Here is a 12,466-nt window from a genome sequence, read left to right as displayed (position 1 = left end):
AGGATGCATGCATATGTAATAGTCATTCGCAACTCATCCATATGTGCCATTTAGTAACTCAAACAGCATCTGCCTTGCAATGGAAACATGCCACTAGGATGCTACATGTGCTGACCATTTTATGCTTGTAGTACTTGCTGTAATGCTAGTCGGTTCACACTGACCATTTGGGCGGCGCAAGGACATGATCACAGGAAAAGAAGATGGAAAGAAAGAGTGCCTTTCAATCCCTCTTCTTTTCCTGTGATCGTGTTCTTGTGCCGTTTTATTGATCATGTTATGCTGGGTTACTATTTCTTGAATGCGTAACGGCGCCCTCGCTTCACTGCCACTGGAAGGTTCCAGTTTGTGCCTGGTTCAATAGCCCTTAGTTTAGATCGCCCCACCAGATTCTGCTCGCCTGAAGAGCTCATGCTGCATGATACGTCATTCTGTCCCGTGTTAGATGCGTGTAGGTTTCTATATGCATTCCTGATTTTGTTTTTTTTTTTTTTTGTCTGTGTTTTAATGTTACTTTTTAGATGTTTCCAGGATCATGCACGAATTCCTGTGAAGCTTTGTGGATGCGTTCCTACCTGCACTGTAGTGTGTTCATTTCCTTCTCTGCCATTGTCATTTCCCTTCATTCACTCTCCAGGCCTTTGGGCTGCGTCGAATAACATTGGCCAGCACTACTGCTTCTTGTGCGCCTTGTTTTTGTGCTTTTCGTTTCCACTTTGTTCCCCTTAAAGCTGGATAGAAACTAGTCCATGCAGTTTCACACTTGGGAAATGCGTAGTCCCCAAGTAGACGAGAGGGGGGGGGGGGGGGGCGGTGCTGTTGTAATGCAGCAGTGATACACAGTGGTATGCACAACATATAATAGTGATGATCGCACCTTGTAGACTAGCAGACAATGCTGCTTTGCCTTTGAGCAGTGTGGATGACTATACTATTGCTGGGTTCTTTTCTATCACAAATTGGTTGGTTGGTTGGTTTGTGGGGTTCAACGTCTCAAAGCAACTCAGGCTATGAGAGACGCTGTAGTGGAGGACTCCAGAAATTTTGACCACTTGGGGTTCTTTAACGTGCACTGACATCGCACAGCACACAGGCGCCTTGCTTTTCGCCTCCATCGAAAAGCTGCCGCCGAGGCTGGGGTTCGATCTCGCGTCTTTGGGAACAGTAGTCGAGCGCCGTAACCACTGCGCCACCCTGACAAATTGAATAAATAGATAAGTTGGCAAAGCACTACTCTTGGTCATTCATTACAATTGTGTTTTCTTCAACCATGCAGCCTTGTACTGTAGTCTCACTTTTTCACACTTGTGCAGTGTTGCATGTAGAGACAGGCTCTGTTGATTTTTCCATACAAAGGGGTCCTTGCAATGGGTGTATACAGTGACAGCTTCATTTAGGGGGACATTATAAAAATAGCCACTGAGCTCAACAGGGAAAGAGAAGTACATTGCTCTGAGAGGACACATAACATGCTGTAAGGTGCTGTGTTCCAGAGTCGTGAAGCGCACTAAGCCTTCGGTCACTCCGAGATTGCTAACTAGGTACATGCTGACGCAACTGCATGAATTTTCACTTGACAACCATATTTGTGGAGTACTTAGAAGCACTCCAGTGATTTTAGGTGTGTGTAAAATGGCTTTTTTGAGATTTCAAGCTGTTTGTGTTGCCTGATAGTAATGCTGCACTGCTCTGGTTGAAGCCAGGAAATTCAACAAAGCAAAGGATATTTTATCCAGATTTCTGCATGCTATACCATGAACAAAAAATGAATGTTGCCTGTCTGTAGCAGCAAACTTAAGCTGTTATATGCATATCCCCAGTTGTAGCATCACGCATCTGTTACCAGTATAGTGGTCTTTGAAGCCAGAAAATAAATGTTTATCCTCCCCATTCTGGTTCTCCTCAACATTTGGTTCTTTCCAAGTAATTTCCATTTTCTTGCTACACTAAGCAGCAGCATTTAACATTCTCAAGAAGCATCACTTTATGCAGCTCAAGGCAATGCAAGGTAATGTGGTTGTGCGACGGGATTCTATCCGAATTATCATGCTGTAGAGGGTTGACACTATCGAACCTTCACGGTTTAGTCTCATGGAAACTTGTTTGAAAATTCATCTTGCTCAGTTGCAACTCGTTATTTGAATTCGTCTTCCCCTCAGTGTGATCAAGGGCCTTGCCCTGGTAAAAGTGTGCAAGTACCTGTATATTGTCACGGACAACAGGGCTAGACGTAACAGACGACAAGACGAAGCTGTACCAGCAGGCAAAACGTTCGGCGCTCAGCACGCGAGTCAACTTCAGTGTCCTCTTCTTCCAGGCGCAGCAAGAAGATGGAGACACCAGGTGGCATTACTCCCCCCCTTAAAAAAAGAGAAATAAGGGACGGAGCGCGAGGTAAGGTGTCCTACGCAACAACGAAACAAGCGCATAGCGCACTACCGCGTGAAATAGGGCTTCAGTACAGAAGGAAGTCAGTACAGAAAACGAATATAAAACAGAGGCGGTGCCCTACACAACTAAACGAGTGCATAGTACACCGCACATTACTGCGTGAAATACGGTTTCATGCGGACAACGTGCACGACCTCGGAGCGTGGTTGCCGACGCGAGGGCTGCACAGTACCCACTGGAAGAACTTCGTATGTTACTTCCGTGACTCGGCGCAGAACTTCGTAAGGTCCGAAGTAGCGGGAAATCAGTTTATCACACAAGCCGGGCCGACGCACCGGGGTCCATACCCAAACTTTCTCTCCGGGATGGTAGGCGACGTGTCGATGACGGAGGTTGTAGCGGCGTGCATCCGTGCCCTGCTGTTGCTGAATGTGAATTCGGGCAAGTTGACGTGCTTCCTCAGCGCGCTGAGCAAACTGTTCGGCGTCTGGCATGAGTGGATGATCATCTGTGCAGGTCGGAAGCATAGCATCCAACATCGTCTGAACGTCACGTCCGTAGACTAGGCGAAATGGTGTAAAACGCGTCGTCTCTTGGGTGGCCGTGTTGTAGGCATATGTGATGTAGGGAAGAATTTCATCCCAGTTTTTGTGCTGCGAGTCTATGTACATTGCGATCATGTCGGCGATGGTTTTGTTGAGTCTCTCCGTGAGGCCATTCGTCTGCGGGTGATATGCAGTAGTTTTTCGGTGGCTGGTATGACTAAGCCCGAGCACGTCATGCATGAGCTGTGCCGTAAAGGCGGTGCCTCGATCGGTTACGACTAGGGACGGTGCGCCATGACGCAACACGATTTGCTGCATGAAGAATTGAGCGATCTCAATTGATGTGCCCCGCTGCACTGCCTTGGTTTCCGCATAACGTGTGAGATAGTCGGTCGCGACTATAATCCATTTATTACCCGTCGATGACAGCGGAAATGGGCCCAGTAGGTCGATGCCGACTTGGTCAAACGGCGTCCGAGGTGGAATAATAGGTTGGAGCAAACCCGCGGGTTTGAGAGGAGGTACCTTCCGACGTTGACACTCGCGGCAGCCTCTGACGTAGCGATGGACGGCGTCAGAAAGTTTAGGCCAATAATAGGCTTGACGAACTCGAGCGAGTGTGCGTGCAAAGCCTAAGTGGCCGGAGGTGGGCTCATCGTGGCAAGCAAAAAGGATGTCGTCGCGCAGGTCGGCCGGCACGACAAGGAGGTGCGCTCGATCAACAGTGCTGGAGTTTTTCTTGAATAAAACGCCATTCCGAAGACAGAATGCAGAACGGTGCCTTCCAAACTGGCGGGGGACGTCAGCAGCGCGACCCTCCAGGTGGTCAATGACAGGTCGAAGGTCTGGGTCAGCTCGCTGTCGGGTCATTATATCTGAGGCATTCAGTAGTCCAAGAAAACTTGTGTCATCCGTGGCGTTATCGACAAATCCGACGGGTGCCCGCGAGAGCGCGTCAGCATCTTCGTGCTTCTGACCAGACTTGTACACAATGGAGTAATCAAATTCTTGAAGGCGAAGGCTCCATCGTGCTAGGCGCCCTGATGGATCACGGAGATTGGCCAGCCAGCACAGAGAATGGTGGTCAGTAACGACTTTAAACGCGCGTCCATAGAGGTAAGGCCTAAATTTCATAGCTGCCCACACAACTGCGAGGCATTCCTTTTCCGTAGTGGAATAATTTGTTTCAGCGCGGGAGAGCGTGCGGCTGGCATACGCAATGACCCTTTCCACGCCAGCTTGGTGTTGAATGAGTACAGCGCCAAGGCCGATGTTGCTGGCGTCGGTGTGGATTTCGGTGGTAGCGTCTTCATCAAAGTGCGCAAGAACAGGAGTAGTTTGCAGTCGTCTGCGTAGCTCCGCAAAAGCCTCCTGTTGCTCGGCGGCCCACACGAACTGTGTATCATCCCGCGTGAGGCGGTTCAGGGGTGCGGCTACCTTGGAAAAGTCGGCGATGAAGCGGCGGTAGTACGCACACAAACCCAGGAAACGTTTTAAACTCCTCTTCGTGGTAGGAACGGGAAATTTTGCGACAGCGGCAGTTTTGTCGGGGTCTGGCCTAACGCCTGCGGCACTCACGAGATGACCAAGAAACTTCAACTCTTTGTAGCCAAAGTGGCACTTTTCGGGCTTGAGCGTCAAGTCAGCTGACCGGAGGGCATCTAATACTGCTCGAAGGCGTTCAAGGTGTTCTCCAAAGGTTTCAGAGAACACGACAACGTCGTCGAGATAAACTAAACAGATTTGCCATTTGAGGCCAGCGAGAACGGTGTCCATCATGCTCTGAAAAGTAGCCGGCGCTGAACATAGGCCGATTGGCAGCACTTTAAACTCATACAGTCCATCTGGGGTAACAAAAGCTGTTTTTTCGCGGTCCCGCTCATCAACCTCAATCTGCCAGTACCCGCTCTTCAAGTCAATGGAGGAGAAGTACTGGGCGCGACGAAGCTTGTCGAGCGAATCGTCGATACGGGGCAGCGGGTAGACGTCTTTTTTAGTGATGTCGTTCAACTTTCGATAGTCAACACAGAAGCGAAGGGTGCCATCCTTTTTTTTCACAAGCACGACAGGGGACGACCACGGACTGTTGGAGGGTTGGATGACACCATCACGAAGCATCTCCTGAACCTGTGTGTGAATCGCTTCACGTTCGGTCGTTGAGATGCGGTACGGCTGCTGGCGTATAGGGCGGGCATCGTCGGGAGTAATTATACGGTGCTTCACAAGAGGCGTCTGCCGAATTTTCGATGATGTCGCGAAACAAGCACTGTATTTTAAAAGAAGAGAACGTAGGTCGTGCTGCTGCGTTTCCGAGAGATCTGTACTAATATCCAGACGATCAAGGGATGGGTGCACATTTTCAACTTCTCCGAACGTAAAACATTCAGAAACGTCCGCTAAGGCGTCGGCGAATGCGATAGCGGTAGCGCGGAAAAGATGGCGGGGCTCGTTCGTGAAGTTAGTCACCAGGAGCTCAGATCGGCCGTTACGGAGATGGATGAGACTCCGCGCCGAGGTGATACCGTGGGTGAGCAAAAGGGACTGGTTGCCCTCAGCGACCGCCGTTCCGTCACGCAGTTCATCGCAGTTAACGGTCACAAAAACACTGGAACGTGGCGGAATAGAAACGCTCTCGGCGGAAATTCGAAGAGGGGCGTGGCTTTGGCGGTCTGCGGTGTCAGTATCACCCGCTTTCTCAGTTGAAAAGGTCACGGTACGCTTCCGGAGATCGATAATGGCCCCATACTCCCGAAGAAAATCGACACCAAGGATACAGTCGCGGGAGCAGTCAGGTATTACAAGGCAGCTTACAACAAACGTGGAGTTGCGAATTTGGACTCTCGCCGTGCACTGACCGCTCGGAGTTACGACATGCCCGCCAGCGGTTCGAATCTGCGTGCCAGACCATGGCGTCATCACTTTTTTTAGAAGCGCCGCTAGCTTCCCGCTTAAAATGGAAAAATCAGCACCAGTGTCTACCAATGCGCTAACCTTATAGCCGTCGAGGACCACGGGTATATCCAGCGAGAGTCTATCTTCACGTGTACGAACTGTCGTCGGGGCCGTCAAGTCGCGGTCGCTCACAGGTGGCGTTGTCGGGGGGTCTTCGTTGCGCCGATTTGAAGCGGCCTCGCCCCCTGAGGTCGCTGTCTTTAGTTTTCCCGGCTCGGACTAGACGGCCGTCGCTGCGCCATCCAGGAGGAGCTGGGCTGCGAGGATAGTCGGCGTGGAGACGGAGATCGTGACTGTCGTCTAGAAGTTGGCGCCATGCGCTGCTGGGCTACGTAGTCCTCAATATCCCGGGGTCGTTGGCCTAAAGGAGGGCTACGCATGTCGATGGGGAAACCCTTCAGTCCCAGTTGTCGATATGGGCACTGTCGATACAGGTGGCCAGGTTCTCCGCAGTGGAAGCACAGGCGCTGCCGATTTGGGGCACGCCACAGGTCTGCCTTTCGGTAGGGTGGTCGGCGGTTGTCGATGTACGGTTCGGGGTGGGCTGAATACAGCGAGCCTTGGTCGGGTGGCGGTAATTGTGTGGAATCGGTTGGGGCACGTCGCAAGATGTCCGCATAGGTTGGCCGACAGGGCTCGGTGGAAAAGGATGGCGGGTTAGCGGATGGTACCGAAGGCCGAAATGCTTGTTGGAGCTCTTCTCGGACAATACTAGCGATAGAGCCGATCGTCGGCTGGGGAGCACCGAAGAGCGTCTGGAGCTCTTCGCGCAGAATGGACCGGATGATGTCACGAAGAAGGTCCGGACTAGCCCCGAAGGCCGAATGCGGCTCCGTGAGCGAAGCGGCGAGTACCGGCCTGTCGTAGGTCGTAGACCGCTGCTGGAGCATCCTTTCCATCGTGACTGCCTCCGAAAGAAACTCTGCAACTGTGCTCGGCGGATTGCGCACGAGCCCAGCGAACAGTTGTTCCTTAACGCCATGCATGAGATGGCGTACCTTTTTCTCTTCGGGCATGGCCGGGTCAGATCGTCGGAACAGCCTAGTCATGTCCTCCACGTACATGGTTATGGTCTCGTTCGGCATCTGTATGCGAGAGCGTAAAGCCCTTTCCGCTCGTTCTCGGCGATCCGGGCTGGTGTAGGTGTCCAGGATGCAGCGGCAGAACTCGCGCCACGATGTTAGGGCGCCTTCGCGATTCTCGTACCATGTACGAGCGCCATCTTCCAGGCTGAAGAAGACGTTCCTGAGCTTTGCGGCGTCGTCCCACTGATTAAATGCGGCGACGCGTTCAAACTGGGTGAGCCAGTCTTCGACGTCTTCCGTCTGACAGCCGTGGAAAACCTTAGGCAGTCGTGGGTTCTGGAAAGTGTAATACGTTGGCGTTTGCATGACAGGTCGAGGGGCGGCTGCGGTGGTGAATTCCAACGGCCCGTGCTCAGGTGGTAGGCCTAGGTTCCTCCGGCTAGTGCGGTGAACAGGCGTGTCAATTGGCACAGGACCTGAATCCTGGGTATGCGGAGGAGTGCGGGACATATACTGGGATCGATACCCTGCGCCGACACCAAAATATGTCACGGACAACAGGGCTAGACGTAACAGACGACAAGACGAAGCTGTACCAGCAGGCAAAACGTTCGGCGCTCAGCACGCGAGTCAACTTCAGTGTCCTCTTCTTCCAGGCGCAGCAAGAAGATGGAGACACCAGGTGGCAATATTGTTGTATAATTGCAACTGGAAGAATGTTTAGCCAAGTTGAAAATTCATTTCAGATTGTACATTTTTTTTTCATTCTGTACCCTAATATTGCCCAATTCATTACAGTCTTATAATGGGCCTTACCATCTTTCTTAGCCATTCATTTGGTGGCATCTTGATCTGTTGAGCTAAGGATAGAACGACAAAAGTTGATTACACGGCATGTGCTCTATTGGGACATGAATCTCTCCTCTTGTTTTTGGCTCAGCACCAAACCCTCGGTACCCATCATAGATATGTACCCTTCTCAGAGAGGCAAGAAAATTAACAGTTTTGTCGGCACACCATCATGATACCCAGCACCCACAACATAACGATTATTCAGAACAAGACGTGGCACAGACAAGACAGGCTTGCTATAATCTAGCTATAATTGCAAGAATTATACTTCATGAAGAATCAAGCCACTGAGTGGTGCCGATGCTTCTGTAGTCACATCAGAAAGCAGACAGTGAAGATCATTTCATTAATACAAAATAGTTTCCAGAAAGGTCACATCGCACCCAAGGCTGTTTTCAGGCACAGTACACACGAGCCACAATCAATATTTATGATGGACACGTTGCAGGGAAAAAGCCGTGCATGCATGGTCACTACAGGGGGAAGAACAAATGCGACTACCTGCACAGATCGAACTTTATTTCAGCATTCAGAATGCAAGATATGTGTAGTGAGCTTTTCAAATGAATCAAATACTTGCAGGCAATTTCAACCACGAAATAATTAAAAAGTAAAAATTAAAAAAAAAATGAATCAATGAGAGCAGGAAATCTGCAGTAAATAATAGGTGCATGTTATTGCCATTATGAAAAGCATTTTTTTTTTTTTTTTGCTGTTCATAAGACAATGAGGGAAATGTATATTCCAAAACAATGCCGCTGGTCAGCTGTTCACAGGATTTCACGTGACGTCTGAAGTGCTTACATGTGCAAACTGCCTGTCTTGAGAGTACAAAAGCTTATGAGATGCTATTTTCTGCATATACCTTTGGTTTTTCATTGTAATGCACTTGAAAGAACTGTGGTAGCAGCCCATTTCTTAGCAAACTCAGTCTGAAATTACCTGCTCCTTCTTACACCTCTGCGACGCGAACACTTGTGATCCTCATTGAGGTTTTCAGGAAGCATTGAAGCATCCGGTGCTGCACGGCCGTTTTGAATGACCACTGAGAAGCTTCCTTCGTGTGCGTTAGGTGACATCGAGGGTGGCGACGCCCGCTTTCAGATGTGCTTCAAAACTCAAGAGCGCTCAGAAACAGCTTCGATCCAAGCAGGCTCGGGCACGATTGCACGAGTTGAATGCAGATCGAGTTCAATGAGGATCGAAAGTGTTTTGCTCCTTGATTCATACTTGAGAGTACCAGCATTCATCACTCTCATGAAGTGTTACTGCATGCAGCTTAAGGCATGCCAGATGTAAAAATTTGCCTTGTGCCATGTATTTGCACCCCAAGGTTCACACTATGCTCTGTGAGCCGCATGATAAAGTTGAATCCATGGAGCCTTATACACTTTCGTGCAGGTGGTTTTCTACCGAGATCTTGCTTGCAGGTACTCTTACTCTTTATTATTATGGCTCACAGTGCGAGTTTTTTTTTTGTTTTTTTTATGAGGATATCATGAGGACTGTCCTGCACAATGTGCAGAAAACTTCCATCCTTCTAACCTTATACCGCTCCAATGGGGAAACTGAATAACACATAAGATGGCATTTCATTTCAGATTGTGTCTGTACTTTTCTTCCTGTACCATATAACACTGCCCAATCTATTACACTTGTCCTAAAAAATCTTACACACCTTCTTAGCTTTCTCAGCCATTTCTACGGTAATCGTTCCATTCACAGAACAAGAATGCGTTGTTCTTTTGTTTTTTTCTCGGCACTAAAACTTGGTTACAAGCCCGCCGTGGTTGTGTGCCCACAACTCATACCTATATATAAAGAGGTCAAGAACACTAACCACAATGCCGTCCACGCACGGTTGTAATGAGAGCATTCGGAGTACAACGATTAATCCCAATAAACACATCTGTCAAGACATCACACGAAGCAACGATAACAAGCAACCATCGCAAACATACTTCACGAAGCATCAAGCAGCAGATTGGTGCCGGCTTCCCGACGCTTCTCCGTGCAGCCAAAATCGTTTCGCGCACGTAAAACACAGTTTTCAGAAAGGGCACTTCACACCCACGGCAGTTCTGAAGCACAGCACATACACGAAACACGATTGATATCAGTGATTGCTCGCGATCGCTGCACGCAGACGAATGAATGCGACTAGCACAGCTCAAAATTCATATCAACATTCGGAAAACAAAGCGTGCGCAGTGAGCTTTTCTCTCGTAACAGATATACTTGCAGGCGATTTCACCAACTTGGCAAAACAGCAGTCGTTCCGAACGTATCACTTTCGCTACACTCGCACTAATTGTCGCTGCTATGACACTGTATACGCGCACAGGGAATTAATTCACTGCGGGGAGCTGCTTCTTGATGCTGTCCGTGAAAATCCTGCAGCAATCACAAACGGCTCCAAATAAACACGTCGAGGCACCGCAACTGTGTAGCAGTAGTACATCTTCCGTAGGTTTGTCGGCCACTCGTCAACTCGGTGCAGGCCAACTCAACGGGGGGAACTGTCACTCGATGCTTGTGCACATGGCAAGGCAAACTTCCAAGTCGCTTTGAATAATCGTAATAAACGAGCAATAGCGACATGAAGTCTATCTTTCATCGACAGGCACCGTCCGCCTAGGCCTTGCTTCGCCTACGCTCGGTCGGCGGCCATCTTTGAAAAAGTAGGAGGAGCTTGCGATGCGCCTCCAGAACGCATGCGACAGAAGTTGAAGTTGACGAACTCTGTGCGGCAGCCGGGCGGAGGACGCGTGCCTCCGTCCGCCCCATTGTTAGGACTTGGCGGATGCGTCCTCGAGCGGACGGGCGCAGCGCCCAAATAGTGACCGTACAGCGGCCTTAACGTGTTCTGGCGTCCCAACTTATACAGAAGCTAGACTCATAGTAACCTTTTGAAGTATGTATGCTGCAATTAAGCTACGCAGATAATTAGCTGACCTTCAATTCAAACTCTAAAGACGTTTTTATTTTCATTACATCTGAAACACAAAGCTGCAGTAACATCGGATGTATCCGACGGTCTAAGGCGGGCATTTCGCCAACTGTAGTGTCGAGATGTCCGATTTTTCTTGCATGTCATTGGCAGTATTTCTTATCCTGATAAAAATATGTTCGGGGGGGGGGGGGGGGGGGGGGGGGGGGGGTGAAACCATTGATTTGCTTTATAACACCTTTAATTTGCTTTATTCACAAGAAAGGGGACTCTAAGGACCTTAAAAATTACAGACCAATCAGCTTACTGTCTGTTACGTATAAGGTATTTACTAAGGTAATCGCTAATAGAATCAGGACAACCTTACACTGCAATCAAGCAAAGGATCAAGCAGGGTTTCGGAAACGGTACTCTACTATCGATCATATCCATACCATCAATCAGGTGATAGAAAAATGCTCGGAATATAACCAGCCCTTATACATAGCATTCATTGATTACGAAAAAGCATTTGACTCAGTTGAAACCTCGGCGGTGATGCAGGCATTGCGAAATCAGGGGGTAGACGAGCCATACGTGAAAGTGCTGGAAGATATATATAGCGGCTGCACAGCAACAATAGTTCTGCATAAAGAAAGTAACAAAATTCCCATAAAGAGAGGTGTTAGGCAAGGAGACACAATCTCCCCAGTACTATTCACAGCTTGTTTAGAGGAAGTATTCAGAGACTTGGAATGGGAGCAGTTAGGGATAAGGGTAGATGGAGAATACCTCAGTAATCTGCGATTTGCTGATGACATTGCCTTGCTAAGCAACTCGGGGGATGAACTGCAAATAATGATTGATGACCTAGACAGGAAAAGTAGAAAGGTAGGCTTGAAAATCAATATGCAGAAGACTAAGGTAATGGTCAACAGCCTCGGGAAGGAACAGCAGTTTACATTAGGTAGCGAAATACTGGAAGTAGTAGGCGAATATGTCTACTTAGGACAGGTAGTAACCGCAGACCCGGACCACGAAAAGGAAATAACAAGAAGAATACGATTGGGATGGAGCGCATTTGGCAAGCACTCGCAGATTATGACTAGCAGCTTACCGGTATCGCTCAAGAGGAAAGTATACAACAGTTGCATCTTGCCTGTACTCACCTATGGGGCTGAAACGTGGAGGCTAACCAAGAGAGTTCTACTTAAGTTGAGGACAACCCAGAGGGCTATGGAACGAAAAATGGTAGGGGTAACATTAAGAGATAGAAAGCGTGCACAGTGGGTCAGAGAAATAACTCAAGTTACCGACATTCTAGTAGAAATTAAGAAGAAGAAATGGACATGGGCAGGACATGTAGTGCGAAGAGAGGATAACCGATGGTCGCTGAGGGTAACAAACTGGATTCCAAGGGAAGGAAAGCGTAGCAGGGGGCGGCAGAAAGTAAGGTGGGCGGATGAGATTAAGAAGTTCGCAGGGGTCAAGTGGATGCAGCTAGCACAGAACCGGGTTAAGTGGAGAAATATGAGAGAGGCCTTCGCCCTGCAGTGGGTATAATCAGGCTGATGATGATGACCGTAAAAAGCGCTTATTGTAAGTGACATCTGAGATGAAATGTTCTTTATTTCGCCTTGTGGCCTCACAATGCACGGGGGCGGCCAATACATTCACTTATAGTCTGTCTAGATGTCTGGGCACTATGGAACGAGACATTATAACGAAACACCTAATTTGTTTTTTTTTTTTGTTTTGTTTTTTTTGCAGGC

This window comes from Amblyomma maculatum, chromosome 1 (assembly GCF_055883805.1).
Source record: "Amblyomma maculatum isolate TAMU_Amacu chromosome 1, ASM5588380v1, whole genome shotgun sequence".
NCBI lineage: Eukaryota > Metazoa > Arthropoda > Arachnida > Ixodida > Ixodidae > Amblyomma > Amblyomma maculatum.
The sequence above is the reverse complement of the archived record's forward strand: the minus strand, read 5'-3'. Positions refer to the sequence as shown.